Source organism: Cetorhinus maximus, chromosome 9 (genome assembly GCF_964194155.1).
Source record: "Cetorhinus maximus chromosome 9, sCetMax3.hap1.1, whole genome shotgun sequence".
In the NCBI taxonomy this organism is placed as follows: domain Eukaryota; kingdom Metazoa; phylum Chordata; class Chondrichthyes; order Lamniformes; family Cetorhinidae; genus Cetorhinus; species Cetorhinus maximus.
Window position 1 is genome coordinate 99,116,426 of NC_135887.1, and position 23,896 is coordinate 99,140,321.

Consider the following 23,896-nt stretch of genomic DNA (forward strand, 5'->3'; position numbering starts at 1 on the left):
GAAGGCAAATGCACATGGGATACAGGGTAATTTGATAAGGTGGATTCAAAATTGGCTTAGTTGTAGGAGACAGAGGGTGATGACAGAAGGCTGCTTTAGTGACTGGAAGCCCATGTCCAGTGGTGTACCACAGGGTCCCCTATTATTCGTCATTTATATAAATGACATAAATGACATTGTGGGGGGTAGGATTAGTAAGTTTGGGATGACACAAAGATTGGCCAGGTGGTTAACAGTGAGGTTGAGTGTCTTGGGCTACAGGAAGATATAGACGGGATGGTCAAATGAGCAGATAAGTGGCAGATAGAATTTAACCCTGAAAAGTGTGAGGTGATACACTTTGGAAGGAGTAATTTGACAAGGAAGCATTCAATGAACGGCATGACAGCAATTTTGGGCCCTGTATCTCAGGAAGGACGTGCTGGCCCTGGAGAGGGTCCAGAGGAGGTTCACGAGAATGATCCCAGGAATGAAAGGCTTAACATATGAGGAACGTTTGAGGACTCTGGGTCTATGCTCGATGGAGTTTAGAAGAATGAGGGGGGATCTGATTGAAACTTACAGAATACTGAAAGGCCTGGATAGAGTGGAATTGGGGAAGATGTTTCCATTAATAGGAGAGACTAGGACCCAAGGCACAGCCTCAGAGTAAAGGGAAGACCTTTTAGAACAGAGATGAGGAGAAACTTCTTTAGCCAGAGAGTGGTGAATCTATGGAATTCATTGCCACAGAAAGCTGTGGAGGCCAGGTCATTGAGTGTATTTAAGACCGAGATAGATAGGTTCTTGATTGGTATGGGGATCAAAGGTTAAGGGGAGAAGGCGGGAGAATGGGGTTGAGAAACTTATCAGCCATGATTGAATGGCGGAGCAGACTCGATGGGCAGAATGGCCTAATTTCTGCTCCTATGTCTTATGGCCTTATGACACTAGGAAGTTCTGAGAAACAAAGGGACCTTGGTGTGTGTGTCCATAGATCTCTGATGGCGGAGAGGCATGTTAGTGGGGTGGTGGAAAAGGCAGTTGGGACACTTGCCTTTATCAATCGAGGCATAGATTACAAAAGCAGGGAGATCATGTTGGAGTTGTATAGAACCTTGGTGAGGCCACAGCTGGAGTACTGTGTGCAGCTCTGGTCACCACATTATAGGAAGGATGTGATTGCACTGGAGGGGGTGCAGAAGAGATTCACCAGGATATTGCCTGGGATGAAACATTTAAGTTATGAAGAGAGGCTGGATAGACTTGGGTTGTTTTCGTTGGAGCAGAGAAGATTGAGGGGTGACCTGATCAAGGTGTACAAGATTATGAGGGGCATGGACAGGGTGGATAGGGAGCAGCTGTTCCCCTTAGTTGAAGGGTCAGTCACACGGGGACATAAGTTCAAGGTGAGGGTCAGGAGGTTTAGAGGGGATGTGAGGAAAAACTTTTTTACCCAGAGGGTAGTGACGGTCTGGGAGGGTGGTGGAGGCAGGTTGCCTCACATCCTTTAAAAAGTACCTGGTTGAGCACTTGGCACGTCATAACATTCAAGGCTATGGGCCAAGAGCTGGTAAATGGGATTAGGTAGGTAGGTCAGGTGTTTCTCATGTGTCGGTGCAGACTCGATGGGCTGAAGGGCCTCTTCTGCACTGAGAGATTCTGTGATAGTGATGCAGAAAATCAGTTTGTTTCAGCATTTGCTCTTTCCACTGGCCCTTCCCTCCCTACCACTCTTCCCTTCATTCCTAAGCCTTCTCACTTCTTTTGCCGCTCTATATCCTTTCCTCGCCTTTACTCCACTGTTACTCCCCTTTGTAGCTCTCAATTCACTACTCTACCTTAAGGCTGTTGGTGCAGGGCCAAAGGTTCCCTTCAGCCTTGTTCTCTTTTCTTCCCTCCCCACCTGTTTCCCTCAATAAGACTTTATCTGTTTCCAGGCTTCATTTTTTAAGTTACTTTAGGGTCAGGAAAGGATCATAGGAAAAGGAATATACTTTTATTTCATATTCTTTGGCACCCTTGAAAATTTGAGGTGAATCAGAGTCCACAGCCTTTTAGGGGAAGAAATTTTCAGATTTCCACTACCCTTTATGTGAAAAAGTGCTTCCTTGTTTAGCCCCTAAATGATCTAGCTATAATTTTCTGATTATACCTCCTCCATTCTGGACTCCCTCACCAGTATCTACTCCGTTGGATTATTTTATCACTTTAAATATCTCAATCTTTTTAATTCCAGAGAATTCAAATCAAATTTATGCAACTTCTCCTCATAACTTAACCTCTGGTATCATTCTGGTGAGGCTATATACCTGTAAAGACCAGGAAATCAAGGACATCTTCCCAGAGGTTCTGTGCCCAAAACTGCACACAATACTCCAGATAGGATCTGATCAAGCATCTGTATACTAAATGTGAATACAAAATTAGTTAAGAGACAGAAAGCAGAAAATAGTGGTGAACGATTGGTTTTCAAACTGAGAGAAATATAGAGTGATGTCCTTTGTTGATCAGTAATTTATGCTACTTTGGGATTTCGGAATATGGGGTATCTGTACAAAGTTTCACATAACTATAGTGAGGAAGCTTGGAGGAGGATATAGGCCGGTGAAAAGGGCAAATACATGGCAGATGGATTTTAATGCACAGAAGTATGATATGCATTTTAGCAGATCGAATGTGAAGACATATACAATATAATTTTAAAGGGGTGCAGGAACAATGTAGCCTGAGGAGTTCATATACACAAGTTTTTGAAGGTGGCAGGACAAGGCTATTTAAAAGCTCGGTTTTATAAATGGACATAATACACAAAAGCAAAGAAAGCATAGTAAAACACTGGTTCAGCCTTAGCTGAAGTATTGGGGTAGAACTTGCGGCCAGTGGAGAAGCAACTGAGTCAGTGCTGACCTTGAAGAATGCTACCCAAAGATCTAACGATCTCTGATGTGATTTTCCCTTTTCCCAACGGCAATTTAAATCTGATGACAAGTCAAAGGGAGCTTTTGGCGTGCAGTAGTAGTAATGGCTGCAATCAATCACATTGAAGTATTGACATACAGTGATTGGATTTAAATAGAAGCTAAAATGTCAATATTGATAAACTATTAAAACAAATTGTACATTATATACTTTTATCATAATGGAGAAATTTGAGATTTCACAAATATAGAATTAGCTTTTCAGGGCTCATAAGGCTGTTTAAGTGACTATGAAATTAATACATCATTTAAGAACAAAGTTACACCTCATTCAATGAAGCTACGCCTCATTAAACAAGTTGTAACTTTTTCAAGTGGATTCTAACAGCATAAGAGTGGAAGTTCACATTGATTCAGAGATTTCCCATTGATTGCAGACTGGGGGGATCCCTCAACAGTGCACCTTCTGGAAAAGCATAGAATCAGCAGTTTCTGCATTTCCCTGTTATTTTGTACATGTATGTACTGCAGAAGGTGTCTGTTCCAGTGAACGAATGACAGCAAATGCTGACAATTTTGCTGTCATTACCATGACAAACCCCAAGCCACTGTCCAATCCTGTATACCACAATTTCATTGGAATTTCAAGGCCTTGGAGAGGTTGCAGAGGAGATTTACTAGAATGATAGCAGGGATGAGGTACTTCAGTTATATGAAGAGACTAAAGCAAATATTCCAATTTGACTTTCTCAGACACAAAACACTTTCCCTCAACTCTCATACTTTTGCTCAAGCATTTAAGCCTGTATCCCTTTGTAACCTCCTACTCCCATCCATACAATTTACTCACATAGTCACACCCTCAACTTGAATGTACACTCTCCCTTCAAAGACATTAATTTTTTTTATTCATTTACGGGATTTGGGTGTCGCTGGCTAAGCCAGCATTTATTTCCCATCCCCAATTCCCCTTCAGAAGGTGGTGGTGGTGAGCTGGTTCCTTGAAGGGATGCAGTCCATGTGGTGTAGGTACGCCCACAGTTCTGTTAGGGAAGGAGTTCCAGGATTTTGACCCCGTGAAGGTGAAGGAACAGCGATATATTTCCAAGTCAGTATAGTGAGTGGCTTGGAGGGGAACTTCCAGGTGGTGGTGTCTCCATGTATCTGCTGCCCTTGTCCTTCTAGATGGTAGTGGTCATGGGTTTGGAAGGTGCTGCCTAAGGAACCTTGGTGAGTTTCTGCAGTGCATCTTGTAGATGGTATACACTGCTGCCACTGTTCATTGGTGTTGGAGGGAGTGAATGTTTTTGGAAGGGGTACCAATCAAGCAGGCTGCTTTGTCCTGGATGGTGTCAAGCTTGAGTGTTGTTGGAGCTGCACTCATCCAGGCAAGTGGGGAGTATTCCATCACACTCCTGACTTGTGCCTTGAAGGTGGTGGACAGGCTTTGGGGAGTCGGGAGGTGAGTTATTTGCTGCAGGACTCCTAGCCTCTAACCTGCTCTGTGGCCACAGTATTTATATGGCTAGCCCAGTTCAGTTCCTGGTCAATGGCCACCCCCAGGATGTTGATAGTGGGGGATTCAGCGATGGTAGTGCTATTGAACGTCAACGGACGATGGTTAGATTGTCTCTTGTTGGAGATGGTGATTGCCTGGCACTTGTGTGGTGCGAATGTTACTTGCCATTTGTCAGCCCAAGCTTGGATATTGTTCAGGTCCTGCTGCATTTGGGAATGGACTGCTTTGTATCTGAGGAGTCGCGAATGGTGCTGGACATTGTGCAATTTATCAGCGAACGCCCCCAATTCTGACCTTATGATGGAAGGAAGGCCATTGATGAAGCAGTGACCATCTACAACTAGAGAGAATCTAACCATCACCTCTTGACACTCGGTGACATTACCATCACTGAATCCCCCACTATCAACATCCTGGAGATTACCAATTACCAGAAACTGAATTGGACTAAGCAGGATTACTTTCATAAAAATAGAAAATGCTGTTAATTTTCAGCAGGTCAGGCAGCATCTATGGAGAGATGAACTGAATTAACATTTCAGATCAATAACCTTTGACCAGAACACTTTGCCTTTGTATTAGTGTGGAACCCAGTAGCTGAACAAAAATATCCAATATTCCACCTGATCAAATGATGCTGATATATCATGGGAAATATTGTGGTGTACTGGTGGTGTAGTGGTATTGTCGCTGGACTAGTAATCCAGAGATCCAGGGTAATGCTCTGGGGACCCGGGTTCGAATCCCACCACGGAATTCAATAATCTGGGATTAAAAGTCATCTGGTTCACTTTAGGAAGTGAAATGTGTTGTCCTTACCTGGCCCTTACCTACATGTGACTCCAGACCACAGAGGTGGTGGCACAGTGGTATACAGGCGGGAGAGAGTTGACCCTGGGAGTTCTCATCATCGACTCCGGACCCCATGAGACATCACGTGAAACATGGGCAAGGAAACCCCCTGCTGATTGCCACGTAGTGCCCTCCCTCAGCTGATGAATCAGTGCTCCTCCATGTTGAGCATCACTGAGGGTGGCAGGGACACAGAATTTTCAATGTCCATCACCAAGAGTGGCTCGGTAGCTCCACTACTGACCGAGCTGGCCAACATAGCTGCTAGACTGGGCCAGCGGAACCAGCAAGAGGAAAAAACATACTTGACCTCACCAACCTGCCTGCTGCAGATGCATCTGTCCATGACAGTATCGGTAGGAGTGACCACTGCACAATTATTGTGGAGACACAGTCCCGTCTTCACATTGAGGATACCCTCCATCGTGTTGTGTGGCACTACCACCGTGCTAAATGGGATAGATTTCGAACAGATCTAGCAACTCCAGACTGGGCATCCATTAGGCGCTGTGGGCCATCAGCAGCAGCAGAATTGTACTCTTAACACAATCTGTAACCTCCTGGCCTGGCATATCCCCCAATCTACCATTACCATCAAGCCAGGAGATCAACCCTGGTTCAATGAAGAGTTCAGAGGGCATGCCAGGAACAGCACCAGACATATCTAACAATGAGGCATCAACCTGCTGAAGCTATAAAACAGGACTACTTGCATGCCAAACAGCACATTCGCAACGATCTTCAGCCAGAAGTGCCGAGTGGATGATCCATCACAACCTCCTCAGGAGGTCCCCAGCATCACAGATGCCAGTCTCCAGCCAATTCGATTCACTCCACGTGATATCAAGAAACAACTGAAGGCGCTGGATACTGCAAAGGCTATGAGCCCTGACAACATGAGCCCCGGCAATAGTACTGAAGACTTGTGCTCCAGAACTTGCCGCACCCCTAGCCAAGCTGTTCCAGTACAGCTACAACACTGGCATCTACCCAGCAATGTGGAAAATTGCCCAGATATGTCCTGTACACAAAAAACAGGACAAATCCAACCCGGCCAATTACCGCCCCATCAGTCTACTCTCCATCATCAGTAATGTAATGGAAGGGATCATCAACAGTGCTATCAAGTGGCACTTACTTAGCAATAACCTGCTCAGTGATGCCCAGTTTGGGTTCTGTCAGGGCCACTTAGCTCCTGACCTCGTTACAGCCTTGGTTCAAACATGGACAAAAGAACTGAACTCCCAAGGTGAGGTGAGAGTGACTGCCCTTGACATCAAGGCAGCATTTGACTGAGTGTGGCATCAAGGAGCCTTAGCAAAACTGGAGTCAATGGGAATCAGGGGGAAAACTCTGCTGGTTGGAGTCATACCTAGTACAAAGGAAGATGGTTGTGGTTGTTGGAGGTCAGTCATCTCAGCTCCAGGACATCACTGCAGGAGTTCCTCAGGGTAGTGTCCTAGGCCCAACCATCTTCAGCTGCTTCATCAATGACCTTCCTTCCATCAGAAGGTCAGAAGTGGGGATGTTTGCCGATGATTGCACCATTCGCGACTCCTCAGATACTGAAGCAAGACCTGGACAATATCAAGGCTTGGGCTGACAAGTGGCAAGTAACATTCGCGCCACACAAGTGTCAGGTAATGACCATCTCCAACAAGAGAGAATCTAACCATCGCCCTTTGATGTTCAATGGCATTACAATCACTGAATCCCCCAAGATCAACATCCTGGGGCTGACCATTGACCAGAAACTGAACTGGACTAGCCATATAAATACTGTGGCTACAAGAGCAGGTCAGAGGCTAGGAATCATGAGACGAATAACTCACCTCCTGACTCCCCAAAGCCTGTCCACCATCTACAAGGCACAAGTCAGGAGTGTGATGGAATACCCTCAAATTGCCTGGATGAGCGCAGCTTCAACAACACTTAAGAAGCTGGACACTGTCTCCGCTTGATTGGGACCACATCCTCAAACATTCACTCCCTCCACCACCGACGCACGGTAGCAGCAGTGTGTACCATCTACAAGATGTACTGCAGGAATTCACCAAGGCTCCTTAGACAGCACCTTCCAAACCCATGATCACTACCACCTAGCAGGACAAGGGCAGCAGATAGATGAGAACACCACCACCTGGAAGTTCTCCTCCAAGTCACTCACCATCCAGACTTGGAAATATATCGCCGTTCCTTCACTGTGGCTGGGTCAAAACCCCGGAACTCCCTTCCTAACAGCACTGTGGGTGCACCCACACCACATGGACTGCAGTGGTTCAAGAAGGCAGCTCACCACCACCTTCTCAAGGGCAACTAGGGATGGGCAATAAATGCTGGCCCAGCCAGCGAAGTCCACATCCTGTGAATGAATTTTTTTAAATGCTCAGACTACACAATAACAAGAGTCATAGCTCTTGGTGAAACAGGCAATTTTAAGCAAGGTCTTTTGGGAGAGGTTGAGGCCTTCAATTTGTGCTTGTTAATGCCTATAATAAAATAATATCTTTCAGTAAATACATTGAGTCATTTAATTTTTTCTTGGACAATAGAAATTTCAGTTACTGGGGAAAAAAGATTATTTTTTTTCTCAAAAAGTATCTAGATTAATTTATGGTGACTAGATAATACAATGCCACAAGATGTTACAGGAGCTGTTGCAGTTCAGTGACGAGAGTAACATTCGGAATCCTAATAGATCCCATCTACAGATCTTTAAGGAACCCTAAGAGGTAGGCATCCACATTTTTACAATCAATTTCCATTGGAAATACTTACATTGCAGTTTTCAACAGAACGTGCCACAAGTTTATATGCAATTTAAAGATTGAAAATAAAATATTTTTTTAAATTAAATGCATTGACAGCTATACTGTGGGACACAACCCCAGCAAGCCTTTGTTCCCAAATTAATCGCATTATAAATATATTGAAGGCAAGAGGATGAATCAACCCGGGAATAAGTGCCCAACACGACAGAATGGTGGAATTGATTCTATTAATATCGTTAAAGATATCAAGGGATATGGGGATAGTGCGGGGAAATGGCATTGTGGTAGAAGATCAGCCATAATCTAGTTGCTAAGCAGACCAGGTTTGCAGGGCCAAGTGGCCTACTCCTGTTCCTATGTCCTTATTGTGTCTGAGTGCTGAGTCATTAAGAAAACGAGAACCCAAATTTCACAAGATGGTTAATCTCTTGTTTGGTTTCTTCGAAGAACTAATGTTAACATCATAACCAACGTAACATGAAAGAAGCATGTCATAATTTTTTGTTCTATTACTCCTATTGCCTCATGCTAATGTCACTTTACCCATTTCTCCATTTCCTGTTTTTGTTTGGTTTAGCATCTGCAGTATTTTACTTTTGATTTAAGGCAATTTGTTTTAAACTGGTATCAGAAGTGAAGTGAATCTAATGCTGTACCAAAAGCACTTAACATACCATTAAGGCAGCACAGATTTTAAAACTAAGAGAGATCCAAAGTTTAAGCTGTTTACAACAGTAATACAAGCAAAGTATCTGCATTAGGAAGTGAGCTGGAACGGATTGTTTTGTAGGCAAGCCAACTAAAACCCATCAATTTGTGAGCCAGGAGGTTGCCATTTTTAATCAAAGATCCACAAACAGAAATGAAACATCTGGGATTCACACCACAATCGTGATATCAATCTAGATTTTAACTGTTCTAAAACACATTTAACAGAATAATCAAACACACATTCCTGTTTGTAACTGTGAAATAAAAGGCTATAGTAGTTGTTATGACATTTTAAATAGATTTAAACTCCAATTGTGGTAGCATAGAGGGAGTATCCCATTCAATGTCAAAATTATAAAGAGCAGCATTCAATGGGTCAGTAGATAATTCTACTATCTGCTGTGGAGATTGCTAAAAAGTATTAAACTTTATTTCAGGAAGTGACAGATCAAGATCTTTAGAAGGAAATGACAAAGGGATTGGGAAAGATTGAAACAGAGTATGAAACACAGTGCATAAGAAAGAAAAGCAAAAACATCAACAGCGGATGACCGACGAAATACTAGTTAAAATAAGAACAAAAGAGAAGAATATGATGAAATGGAAAAGCAACTAAGAAAAACATGTAGAGCAGCCAAGGAAAAATGGTATGAAGTCCGTTGTAAGGAAATAGAACAACTGGAGAAAAGGCATAATATGAGAGAATTGCATGAGAAAGTTAAAGTACAGACAGTGGCTATATTAGGAGCAAGGAAATAGAACATCTCTTTGAAAAAGGAAGTGGAGAGAAATGATGGGTGGAGTACATCAAAGAGCTGTATGATGATGATGAAGGAAGAGGTGAATTGGCACCATCAGAAGGAAGAGAAGAACCAGAGATAACTGAGGCAGAAGTTAGCGTAGCAATCAAAAGATGAAACCAAGAAAATCCCCTGGAATCAATGAGATGCCAACAGAATGCCTGAAAGCCCTGAATAATGATAACATTGGGATACTGATTGTGGTTGAGGATAGCTTAAAAAAAGACATTTTGTCGAAGCTTTTCGTCTTGCACTTATCAGGGCAATTGCAAGAATACCAATGTCAGGGGAAGCAACAACTTTGTATTGTATGAGAAGAGAGTGCTGATTAATTGACAAGTGAACTCTGATTGGTAGAAGCGTTGCCATAGAGAATGCACCAGTCAATGGTGACTGACAGTTAACTGCCAAGCATTGTTTGAACTTTAAACCAGGCAGCTTGACTCTGATTGGTCAAGGCATTGCCCTGAGAAATGAGCCAGTGAATGGCTATCACTTATTTTGTTTAGCTAAAACAGGTACAATGTGTGTACATGTTCTTCCTGTCTGCAAAGAAATATTCTTTGTAGACAGAAAGAACATGTACACAAATTGACAATGCTTGGCAGTTAACTGTCAGTCACCATTAACTGGTGCACTCTCCATGCCAGCACCTCTTTCAATCAGAGTCCACTTGCCAACCAGTCAGCATTCTCTTCTCATACAGTGCCAAGTTGTTGCTTCCCCTGACATTGATATTCTTGCGATTGTCCTGATGAGTGCAAAACAGAAAGCTTCAACAAAATATGTCTTTTTTCTGCAATACTCAAGTTCTGTACTACCACACGACTAATAGTTGTGGTTGTTGGAAGCCAATCATCTCAGTTCGGGACATCGCTGCTGAAGTTCCTCAGGGCCTAACCATCTTCATCAATAAGGTCAGAATTGAAGATGTTCGCTGATGATTGCACAATGTTCAGCACTATTCACGACTTATTAGATACTGAAGCAATCCATGCCCAAATGTAGAAAAGCCCTGGATAATACTCAGGCTTGGGCTGATAGGTGGCAAGTAACATTCACACCACACAAGTGTCAGGCAATGACCATCTCCAGCGAGGGAGAATCTAACCATCTCCCCTTGACATTCAATGGCGTTTCCATCATTTAATCACCCACTATCAACATTCTGGGAGGGTTACCATTGATCAGAAACTGAACTGGGTTAGCCATATAAATACTGTGACTACAAGAGCAGGTCAGAGGCTAGGATTTCTGTGACAAGTAACTCACCTCCTGACTCCCCAAAGCCTGTCCATCTACAAGGCACATGTCAGGAGTGTGGTGGAATAGTCTCCACTTGTCTGGCTGAGTGCACCTTCAACAACACTCAAGAAGCTCAATACCATCCAGGACAATGCAGCCGGCTTGATTGGCACCCCACCTACCACCTTCAACATTCACTCCCTCCACCACTGGCACACAGTCGCTGCAGTGTGCATCCATAGTATCTCATCAAGGCTCCTTCGACAACACCTTCCAAACCCATGACCTCTATTACCTTAAAGGACAAAGACTGCGGGTGCATGGGAACGCCACCATCTACAAGTTCCCCTGCAAGCCACACACCATTCTGACTTGGAAATATATCACCGTTCCTTCACTGTCGCTGGGTCAAAATCCTGGAACTCCCTCCCTAAAGCACTGTGGGTGTACCTACATCCCATGGACCGCAGCGGTTCAAGAAATCAGCTCACCATCATCATCTCAAGGGCAATTAATGATGGACAATAAATTCTGGCCTGGCCAGCGATGCCCACATCCCATGGACAAATAAATTTTTATAATCACAGAACAGAATTCCTATCTGAGGATCTTATGGAGTCAGTGTTCATTAAGCTCCCAGAGAAACCAAAAGCCCTATAGTGTTCAGAGCACAGGGCAATAAGCTTCATGAGCCACGTGATGAAAATGATTCTAATAATCATTTTCACATACGTTGGCAAGATTATCATAGATGGTGGGAGGTGTGAATGAGAGATCCGAAGGAGATTTGAGATAACCAAGAGCAGCTTTGTCAGAATGAAAGATGTTTAACACACCAAAGAAACTGAACCTGAATCTTAGAGAAAGAGTGCTGAGGTGCAATATTTTGTCATGTATGTTATATGCCTTGGAGAAATGGGCAACAAGCAAAGTTTCTATTGATAAAGCTGAATGCATTTGAGATGTGGACATGCAGGAGGATGTTCCTCATATCCTGTAGAGAAAGAAAGATTAATGGGAACGTGCTGAAAATGGCTGGAGCAAAAGGAAATTAGTGCATAAACATCCAAGAGATAAAGATACAATACTTGTGTCACATCATTAGAACAGATGGTAGACAGAGACAGTTACTGGAAGGAAAAAGTGTCGAAAAACTTAGGAGAGGGAAACAGGGAGAAAATGGTAGACAGATATAACAGACTGGACGTAATTGGCCTATGTGTAATATGTAAGGACAGCACAAGACCGAGGTGGAAATCCATGGTAGTCAACCTTCTGGGATGAAGATAACACTAATAAACGAATGAATGTCGATTCATAAAGATCAGGAAGTTCTCAAATGACTCAGATTTGTACTGTGATAGCTGGCATTACACCTAGCCTCATAGTCCCACATTGGAGAAAAGTGAGGTGGAAGACAGAAGGCAAGACTCCTACTCCTGTTTCAGTAATTCCTACAGGAAAGTATATATGGACATAAAGTAAGCATATGCTCAGTTTTCACACATATGTACATGACATGAATGTTGGCTTAGGTTCAGAAGTGTTGGACCCATGGGAAGATAACTCCCTGAAAGTTACTGATTAAATTCATTTATGAAAAATAGTCATTTGGAGGATATATCCGAGGTTGTCAGTGTTCACAGAATTGGCCAGCATGAGGGTAGAAGGTTTGTGTGGGGAAAGAGCAGTTTCTTTGCCTCCTCTCATTATTGTTTTCTGTGCTTTAAAATTGATTGGAGGCACCCAGAAGGGATATGTTTTCTGTAAAATGTGTTTGCCCTTCAAGGTGACGATGACCATGTTCTTCATCTGCAGTTTTTGGTAGAGTTCTGGTGACTGCTAAGGCTAAACTGCGCCTAGAAGATTCTGCTGAAGATAGGACAGGGTACCACAGACGATTGAGTTTTGGATGAGTTGCTGGACTGGGATTTCTTCTCCTTGTGTTTCCTTTCTGCTTCTGATTTCGAAGGAGGCCGCACCATTTTTTATTTGGCTGCTCCAAGTGCAGTGATCCAGGGCGAGCTTCTCCCAAGCCTTAAAGTCAATATCAAAACTCCTAAGTGAAGCCTTCAGTGTGACTTTGTAGCACTTCCTTTGAACGCCATGAGAATGCACCCCAGACTCAAACTTTCCATAGAAGATTTGCTTTGTACATGATGACATGACCAAGCCCAACTCACTTGTGACTGTCTCAATATGGTGTGGACACTTAGCGCGGCAGCTCAGTGAGCACCCCAGTGTCTGGTATTTTGTCCTGCCGTCTGATCTTCATGCTGAGGAATGCACTGAAGCTTGGGACAGCTGCCACAAAGGAACAAAAGCCACTGTCCAAAGCCCTTCTGCCATACTATACTGAGGGGCTGGAAGCTGTGAACAAACCCCTCTGGCTGTATGTTTGACATGGAATGAATGTGGTATATCTAAGCAGTAATTGTATGTGTAGTGAGGCACCTCAGAGTGTCACTTTGAAAGAAGCTGATCTCATTTGCACTTTATGTAAAGTCATATTATGTACTTCTATAAATTTTATGAAAAAAGGCATACTTTTAGAAAAAAAATGTGTATAATTGCCCCTGATGTGACATAAATGGGGATGGTGGGCTCTGATAAATGATTGGTCTTGCTGGAGAGAATCTACACACAAGATCTGGCTCCTCAGTGCTTCCAGCAACAATTTTAAAGCATAATCGTGTTTGTTAGTGTCCAAATTCAAGAGCTTTACATAAAATTATTCTCCATTGTAATCTAGGATTATGCACCAGTTCAGTTGGATACGTTGAACTGAGCAAATATTACCATCCTAATATTATTAGCATTGAAATAACAGAATGATTACAAAGATCTCATTAATCTCTGCTTTTTGCCCTCTTTTCATTGAGTGCTGATGACATCATCCAGGGAACTGGTTTGCACATGTGACTTGAGTCCAACATTGTGTGGGAGCTAAATATGCAGTCATTAAGGTTCATCATGACCCATGTCATTTCAACTACATACTGACCAGACAGTGCAGAGTGCACCTGCACTCACACAGGGAGATGTAGAATGGGGACAAATTGATTCTCTGCTCTGATTATTTCCCAATCAGAACTGTACTTAGTGGGGATAATGTATGGGGTAAAAGGTTACATACATAGCCGATGCTCAGCTACTAATATATGAAATATACCTGCTAGATACTTTTGCTAGTAATAGCAGCAGCATTCAACTTCTAAAAAGCAAAGGTTTGTTAAAATATAATCATAATCCTATATTTTAGTCTGAGTGAATATTTTGTACTCATCAAGGTGAGAGATGCAAGTGAGAAGCAGAAAGCATTTTTATTTTGAGAACCCAGTAAGTATGAGCAAGTAAATCCAAATTGGATAGTACCAGTTCAAAGTGAATCCTCCTCTACATCACCTCAACCCTAAACAGCACAAAGCATGCCTACTTCACCAGTGTGAATTTTTTGATTGGCTTCTCCTTATGTTGCTTAGATTGTGCTTTCCCATTCAAAGCAGTTGGAACAGAATTGAAAGAAGTTCACAAGCATGGACCTGTGACATTCAGGAACTGAGCTGATGTGCCAAAATTCAAACCTTAGAACTGATAGAGATTTAACAAAGCTGTAGAGGTAAAAGGACAGTATTCTTACCAGCCTCTGTCCTGAATGTTATTGCACTAACAGCAGGTCTGTACCTATGTATCAAAAAGAATATTGATGTAATAATTTCTCTTTCAATATTTGCTAATTTCATGGAAGATTTAATGAAAGCATTTGTACAGAAACTCTGAACAAGCTAAACTTTCAGCGACCTTTCTGTGGGCACTGGAGGGAAGTGGAGTTGTTTGGGTAAATAAGGCTTTTATATTTATTTAAAATAAACTAAATAATGAGTTATGTCTTCATTTCTGTGCTCACGTAGTTTGTCAACATCTTGCTTACACAATTTGGAAGCCTGGAGGCAGAGAACTTAATACATCAAGTAGAAGGGAACGAATACTGAATATGTCAAAATGAAGCATGTTGTGTCATACCGTTCCTTCCCGTGTTTTTTTGTGCCCACGTTTGCAATATGCTTCAGGCTTTTGGTTTCAATTATTCAATAGGAATAGTCCTGGAGCCCTCTACTGGGTAAGAATAAAATACCCATATGCTCTAATCTTGCAAAGCATAAAGGGGGGAAGGGCATAGGCGCAGTGTGAGGAGCACAAGGAATAGCCAATAAATACATCTTGGCAATCACTCTGAAAAGTAAAATTTTCTCTACACCAACTGAACCCCAAGCTGCATCGAGAACACCTACTGTAGCCTTGTAAATGTTTCTATTTCCACCTCCATATGCTTCTTTGAGGCTGATTCCCATTTAATATCAGTTTGTTCTGAATTGAGTAGCTTTGGGCTTACGGGCCTGTAATAACTGGGTTGACATGCTAAAATTCATGTTAAATCTTTAGAACAGATATATTTTTCCAAGTTGCAGAGGTCAAAGGATATTATTCTAGTCTGTGCATGTGACTGTGTTTCTCTATTGCTTGTAAGTGACTAAGTAAAAGATAATGTTATGAGTGATAAATAGGAGCATGCCATAGTTAAACCTTATTTCACAGAGTAAGCATTTTAATCTCTACATTTCTGGCTAGAAAAGCCACATAATGCAGTGCAGTATTGAGAGTACTGCACAGTTAAAGGTGCCATCTTTCAGATGAGATGTTAAACTGAGGCCTCATCTGTCCTCTCAAGTAGACATAAAAGACCCTAAGAATTGCAGGGAGTTCTCCCAGTGGACTGACTGATATTTATCCATTAATCAGCATCACTAAAATAGATTTGATTGCTGGTTGTGGGAGCTCACTGTGCACAAATTGGCCGCCACATTTCCTACATTACAACATTGACAACATTTCAAAATGTACTTTGTTGGCTCTAAAGCACTTTGGGATGTCCTGAGGTTAAAAGGCAAAATATAAATACAAGTCATTCTTCGTAACCAAAATTCAAATTATATTAAAAGAGTGCATTTTCTAAACAAATCTTGCAAAAGATTTGAAATACTTTTACAAAAGGGAAATCCTGTTTGACAAATTTTAGTTTTTTCTGAGGATGGAACTGGAGAGGGAGATAAAGGGGAACCAGTAGATTCAGTATACCTGGGATTTCCAAAAGGCATTTGATAAGGTGCCACACAAACAGTTAATGAGCAAAATAAAGGAGTTAGGAGTAATATATTAGCATGAACCGAGGATTAGTTAACAGACAGGAAGCAAAGAGTAGGCATAAAATGTGCTGGGGGGGTGCGGTGGCTCAGCTATTTATAATGTATATTAATGACTTAGATGAAGAGGCAGAGAGTAGTATATTTAAATTTTCTGATAATAAGCAGTGGAGAGGACACAAAAGAGGCTGCAAATAAATATTGACAGGTTAAGTGAGTGGGCAACAAGATGGCAGATGGAGTGTAATGTGGGGAAGTGTGAAGTTATTCACAATGGTCGTAATAATAGAAAAGCAGAATATATTTTTAAAAGGTTTGAACCTTGTAAATGTTGATGTTTAAAGAGACTTGGGTGTGCTCGTACAAGCAATGCAGAAAGTTGCAGGTGCAGCAAGTAATTAAGAAGGCAAATGGCATGTTGGTCTTTATTGCAAGGGGATTGGAGTACAGGAATGAAGAAGTCTTGCTACAATTATACAGAGCTTTGGTGAGACCACATCTGGAATACTATGTGCAGCTTTGATCTCCATATCTAAGGGAGGATCTACTTCCTTTGGAGGCAGTATAGTGAAGGTTCTAGGATGAGAGTATTGATGTGATGCTGAGTAAATTAGGAACATGAGTAGGCCATTCGCCCTGTCAAGCCTTCCCTACCACTCAATTAGATCATGGCTGATCATCTACTGCAATGACACTTTCCTGCACTATCTCCATATCCCTTGATGTCATTCGTCTCCAGAAATCTGACAGACATGCTCAATAATTGAGCTCCCACAGCCCTCTGGGGTGGAGAATTCCAAAGATTCACCACCCTCTGAGTGAAGAAATTCCTCCTCATCTCAGTCTTAAATGGCCTACTCCTTATCCTGAGATTATGCCTTCTGGTTTTAGATTTACCAGCCAGGGGAAACATCTTATCTACATCTACCCTGTCACGACCTGTAAGAATTTTGTAAGTTTCAATGAGGTCACCGCTCATTCTTTGAAACTTTTGGAAATACAGACCTAGTTTCCTCAAGCTCTCCTCATAAAACAATCCCACCATCCCAGGGATTAACCTGTGAACCTCCATTGCACTCCCTCTATGTCAAGTATATCCTTCCTTCAATAAAGCAACCAAAACTGTGCACAACACTCCAGGTGGGGTCTCACCAAGGCTCTACAGAACTGCAGCAAGACCTCCTTATTCCTGTACTCAAATTCCTTTGCGATGAAGGCCAACATAGCATTTGCCTTCCTAATTGCTTGATTTGTTTTTCTTTATTCTTTCATGGGATCTGGGTGTCACTGGCAAGGCCAGCATCTGTTGCCCATCCCTAATTGCCCTTGAACTGAGTGGCTTGCTAGGCCATTTCAGAGGGTGTTTAATAGTCAGCTACATTGCTGTGGGTCTGGAGTCACATGCAGGCCAGACAAGATAAGGATGGCAGATTTTTTTTCCAGATTTTACTAACTGAATTTGAATTCCACCATGGCAGCTGATTAATAAGATCTGGAATCAGTTAAGAAGTCTGGAATATAAACTGCCATGGTGGGATTTGAACCCATGTCCCCAGATACATCAGCTTCAATCACTACTCCGGTGACATTACCACTGCACCACATCTACCACCTGCATACTAGCTTTTAGTGACTCATGAACAAGGACACCCAGGTCCCTTTGGACACATACGCTTCTCAACCTATCACCATTTGAGATATTCTGGCTTCCTTTTTTTTCTACCAAAGTGAATAACTTCACACTTAAACACATCATATTCCATTTGTCTTGTTCTAGCCCATTCACTTAGCCTGTCCAAGTCTTCTTGAAGCCTCCTTGCATCCTCCTCACAAATTATGCTTCCACCCAGTTTGGTATCATCAGCAGATTTGGAAATATTACAATTGATCCCAATATCCAAATCATTTATATAGATTGTGAACAGCTGTGGACCTACCACTGATCTGTGCAGTACTCCACTAGTAACAGCCTGCCATCCTGAGAATTACCTGTTTGTCCCTACTCTCTGCTTCCCGTCTGTTAACCAATTCTCACTCCACACTAGTATATTTCCCCCATTCCCATGCACTCTAATTTTATTTGCTAACTTGTGTGGGACCTTATTGGGCCTATGTTCTCTGGAGCTTAGAAGAATAAGAGGCGATCTCATTGAAACGTATAAGATTCTGAAGGGGTTTGATAGGGTAAACGCTGAAAGTGGGGATGTTCGCTGATGATTGCACAATGTTCAACACCATTCATGATTCCTCAGATACTGAAGCAGTCCATGTCCAAATGCAACAAGATCTGGACAATATCCAGGCTTGGGCTGATGAGTGGCAAGTCATTTGTGCCACACAAGTGCCAGGCAATAACCATCTCCAACAAGAGAGAATCTAACCATCTCCCCTTTATTCAATGGCATTACGGTCACTGAAACCCCAATATCAACATCCTGGGGATTACCATTGACTAGAAAACTAACTGGATCAACCATATAAATACTGTGGTTGCAAGAGCAGGTCAGAGGCTGGGAATTCAGTAGCGAGTAACTCCCCTCCTGTCTCCTTGAAGCCTGTTGACAACCAACAAGGCACAAGTCAGAAGTGTGATGGAATACTCTCCACTTGCAGCTCTGCCAATACTCAAGAAGCTTGACACCATCCAGGAAAAAGCAGCCCACTTGATTGGCACCGCACCTACCACCTTCATCATTCATTCCCTCCACTATCAAAGCACAGTGGTGGCAGTGTGTGTGCCATCTACAAGATGTTCTGCAGTAACTCACCAAGGCTCCTTCAACAGCACGTTCCAAACTCGCAACCTCTACCACCTAGAAGGACAAGGGCAGCAGGTGCACGGGAACACCACCACTTGAGGTTCTCTTCCAAGCCACAAACCATCCTGACTTGGAAATATATCGCTGTTCCTTCACTGTCGCTGGGTCAAAATCCTGGAACTCCCTAACAGCACTGTGAGTGTGCCTGCATCACATGGACTGCAGCAGCTCAAGGAGGTAGCTCACCACCACCCTCCCCAGCGCCATCAGGGATGGACAATAAATGTGTCCCAGCCAGCAAGGCCCACATCCTGTGAAAGAATTTTTAAACATTTCCTTGATTTATTTTTGTTTTAAGTGTAAGGACTATGTTGTTCTGCTTAAAGCAGTTTCTACCTTGCTCCAAATGAAAAAAATTTATATATGTACACACCCAAGCACTAGACAATTTCCCATGGATTTCCAAATGGAAGCTAAAAACAAGTACAGTATCAGGTCAAACAACATTAAAGAGTGGAGGACAATTGGTTCCAGGAGGAGTGGAGGAAAGAGGAGGAGGTGGGGAGAAAAATGGTAAAGGGGGAAAGTGGCATAAGTGAAAGAAGAGAAGAAAGAGGGGATATATGACGAAGAAGACTGGTAGGGGAGAGAGATCAGATGAGGAGCAAAAGAGAGCGGAGGAGAGAAAGGGGCAGAAGAAGGTGGTAAGGGAGAGGTGGGAGAGGTGGAGGGGAGGAAAGAGGAGAGGAAAGGGATATGAGGGATAGGAGAGAGAGGAAAGAAAGGGAGAAGAAGTGGGAGAGGGTGGCAGAAATGGGCAAGAGTGAGAGAGAAGAAAGGATATGGAGAAGGAGAGGAATGAATAGAGGTGAGGAAAGGATTTTGTGGGTGAGCAGGAGTGCTGATCCTGAACATAGTCATGCTAGAATTCAGTGGATGGGCAGGAGCAAGCTTTATCTTACTAACCTGCATGACTAAGCTAAGATCAGTAACATGTGCATTGCAGCTGAGACATGAAGGAGGAGAGTATTTCAGTGAGGGGGAGGGTGGGTTCTAGATGATCCTGCAAGAATGGTAATAAATGTTCCTGCTTGTGATGTTAAACTATGTTGTATTTACAGCACAAAAAGGCCATTCTGCCCAAAAGATTGATGTCAGTGCTTATGCTTCACACAAGCTGCCTCCTACACTTCGTCTAATCCCATCAAAATACCATTTGATTTATTTCTCCCTCATGTTCTAATCTGGCCTCCCATTTAAGTGCACCAATGCTACTAATCTCAACTATTCCTTCCGGCAGCACTTCCATTTTCAAACCAGTCTCTGGGCAAAGACATTTCTCCTGAATTCCCTGCTGGATTTATTTGTTTCTATCATACTTATGGCCCTGGTATTTCCCGCAAGTGAAAATATTGTCCCTATGTCTACCCTAACAAATCCTTTTCTAATCTTGAAGAATTCTATCAGGTCACCTTTCAGTCTTCTCTTTTCTAGAGAAAAGATCCCCAATTTTCAATAGTTTCTGATAGGTATAACTTTTCAGTTCTCTGTTCAGGTATCATTGTAGTGAATCTTTTTTGCACTTTCTCCAATGCCTCTATATTCATTTTATAGGAGGGAGATCAGAATTTGTTCACCAAGCACAGTCTAACCAGAGTTCTATACAAGTCTAACATATCCCACTGTGAGATTTTTAATGACTTTATTAACTGGAGTTGCTACTTCTAGTGATCGTACATCTGTACCCCCAGATTCCTATGCCCCTCCAACCCACTTAGACATTTATTTTCCCAGGAGTATGTGGCTTCCTTACTTTTACCAGAATGTCCTGCTGCAGAGGCAGGCACATGTTACTCAAGTACATGACTTTAACTGATGGAAGTGACAGGCTATTCCAAAGCCACAGATGTGCAAGTGCAGGACGAGTTAGGTTTTCAATATTAAATCATGCCTTTCTACCTAACACTATCCTAACAAATTTAAACTTAAAGTTAGCCATTTACAGTGACAGCTGCAAGTTTTACAGGTACATATTAATACTTGTACAACTGATTTTTCCGTAGATGGAATCTGACAAGAATTCTGAATTCATTTTCAAATTAAATGTTACAACACACTCTGGGTGTGTGTGTGCACAACGCACAGACAGACATACACAAAAATCTGTTTTAGAAATAACTAGAGTTTAAATAGAAGCTGACTTTCTTTAATAACAACATGATCAACCCCAGAACTCACCAGCCATGAGATTTTTTGTTTTTCAACCATAAGGATTACTAAATTTAAAGTCAGTTCCTTAGTCAAGTCTGAGAATAGATCAATATGTATGAGGCCCAGTAGCAAACAGGATTAGGAGAATGTAATTGAGGCTTACGGTGCATTAGGAGTAGGGAGTCATTCTGCAGACATGGTGGTAGAATAGGAATAGCAAGTGGGAAGGAACAGGAGAGGCGAAGAGGAGAGGACACCAGCTTTCTATCCATCTCAGCCACCTGTAGTTAAAAAGTTGGAAATTGGCAATATGAAGATCACAGAAGGTCTGAACTGAGTTAAATAGGGAAAATGAGTCAAATTTGAGATCACTTTAACCATGAAAGATATGTGTGAAGAAAAATCACAAGGAGAAGTCTTACTCCTGTAAGCATATCATATGTGGCACTCCCTAACCAGAGGAAATAGTGCTTCCTCTATGCACACTTTTTTGATTCTTTTTAATTACTTCAAAGTGATTATTTGGAATTAGCGTTGACAATGGAAGATGAGAGTTGATGGGTGCAAAATCCATTGAGCCAGCATCTCAACACAAGTGCCAGAATGCACTCGCAGTTGACCTCTACTCCTGACCCCACCAGACTGTGGTTTGTGGATGGTCACCTCATTTTAATAGTTCAAGTGAGTGGTTCAGCTTTTGTACCTGTCTGACCAAGGAGGCTGGTAATTCTACTGCAGGTTGAATGTTTGTCTCAGTGTACAGGTTTGCCACTTGCACCAGGTCAGGAACAGGAAACTATCAGCCTTACTGTCTTCTCCTTTGGCAGGTTGCCTCTCTGATGCCAGGGATCATGTCTGAGGCAGATGAAGATTTCTTGAGTATAGGGAACACCATCTCCAAAATTTTCTGATGACACAAAAGGTTTGCCAAACAGTGAGGAGGAATGTAAAAGGCTTCCAGGAGACATCGACAGGTTAGTAGAATGGGAAGAGAGGTGCAATGTATCGTGGGTAATTATAAGGCAATACATCTTGGGGTATAAGTAAAGGAAGTAAACAGATAATGGGGGGAAAACTGAAGGATCTGGATAAACAGAGACAACTAGGGGCTCAAATAAATAACTTCCTTGTAGTGCAAGTGCAGGGCAATAAGGCCACAGTTAGAATACTGTGCAGACATTTGGGTGCCCCATTATCAAAAGGATTTTAAAGCTCAGTTTCACCAGGTTGCTATAAAGGATGTGAAATTATCTTTATGAGGATAGAATTAAGATACTGGGACCACTTTAATGAAGCAGAGAAGGCCAATAGTTGATTTATTCATGGTTTTAGAGTAAATAGGGAAAGATTATTTCCTGGTTAGGAAATTAGTGGTAGGTTCATCAATTTAAAATCACAAATTACAAGAATGAGAAAAAAGGCTTGGCGAAATTTATTTATGTATTGGGTTGTTAGGTTATGAAATGGTTGTAGCAGAATCCATTGCTTCTGTTAAGGGAAAACTGTATGAATGTTTGAAGCAAAGGAAATTAAAAGACTGTAGTGCAAGGGCTATATAGTGGGATTAGTTTACGATTGCTCCAGTATACAGCCAGCACAGAAATGACGTGCCAAATGGCGGCCTCCTGTGTCGTAAATTTATGTGATTCTATGGATTAATTTAAAAACACTGCCAAGATAAATTAAAGTACATTGAATTTAAATGTTTGTTTATTGAATCATATTCCTTGAGCTTTCCAATTGCTGTGATGTCTGAGGAGGTTAAGATCTAACTTCATGTGCCCAAATTTTACTGAAAAATATTGGATTCAGTTAGATTATCATGTATTTTAAAGAGATAATTATGTTTGTTATATTATGATTTGTTTTCCAATAATTTTTTTCAGCTCTAATAACTTGTTAAGCTACCAAAGAAGATATGAAAGAAAATGTGCTCCCATCCAGCGTCCCAGGGAACCGAGGCGGGCCTTTTAAACCACCTGCCTCACCTCTTGGCAGCCCCTGTGGCCATCTCAGATCTGCAGAGGGGCGGCAGGCCCGACTGTATCCTGCACCTGCCCCCCGGAGCAAATAATGTGCCAATTGGGGCACTTGTTTTCAAGATGGCTGTGTCAAGCTGGGAAATTTCCTGACTCGAGCTACCCACCTCGATGGTGAAAATCCTGCCCATGAATTTAAAATTGTCACCAAGAGCGAGGAGAAGTTAGGAGAAATTTCTTTACACACGGGGGTTGTTACAGCATGGGAATGCTTTGCTGCAGGGAGAAAGAGACCATTGATTATTTTAAGGAAAAAGTAGTTAAACATTTTAAAGAGGTCAGTGTTGCCAGGTTTAAATAGCTGTACCACAGTGGCCCTAATAGTTTCTCTCTGTGTTGTCAAGTTCTATGCAGTTGGGATTTCATCCCCTTGGTACAAAGTGATGTCAGTAGAACCTGAACTACAGTCTAGGTAAAGTAATGTGATCCAGATAATAGAAACTCTGAGGCTTTGGAACTGCCAGGGATGATGTTGCAAACAAACCTGACTATACAACAGTCCAGCAATAAATTACTGCTATGATGGAATTCGAAATGACACTGAATCTGACTCAGAGTTTGAATCTTTGCCATTGGCAGCCTCTGATGTTGATATAACCTTTATTGTAAATGATTTGAGTGGCAAGCTGAGGTTCAATTATACTAAAACTACAAGAAAACATCCAGTGTAAACCCAGCTCTCACTAATACAAAAAAGCTATAATACCTGCAAGGGAACAGATCTTATTAAATGTGGTGATGACTAACAAAGCAGAATTAATGGCCTGGATTTTCATGGAGTCAGGGAGACTCCATGGAGGGTTGAAAATGGTGGGCAGGACCCATTCCCAGCGTTTCTGATATTGACAGCTGTATGAAAGTGGGTGGATCGTAAATCGCATGCACAGC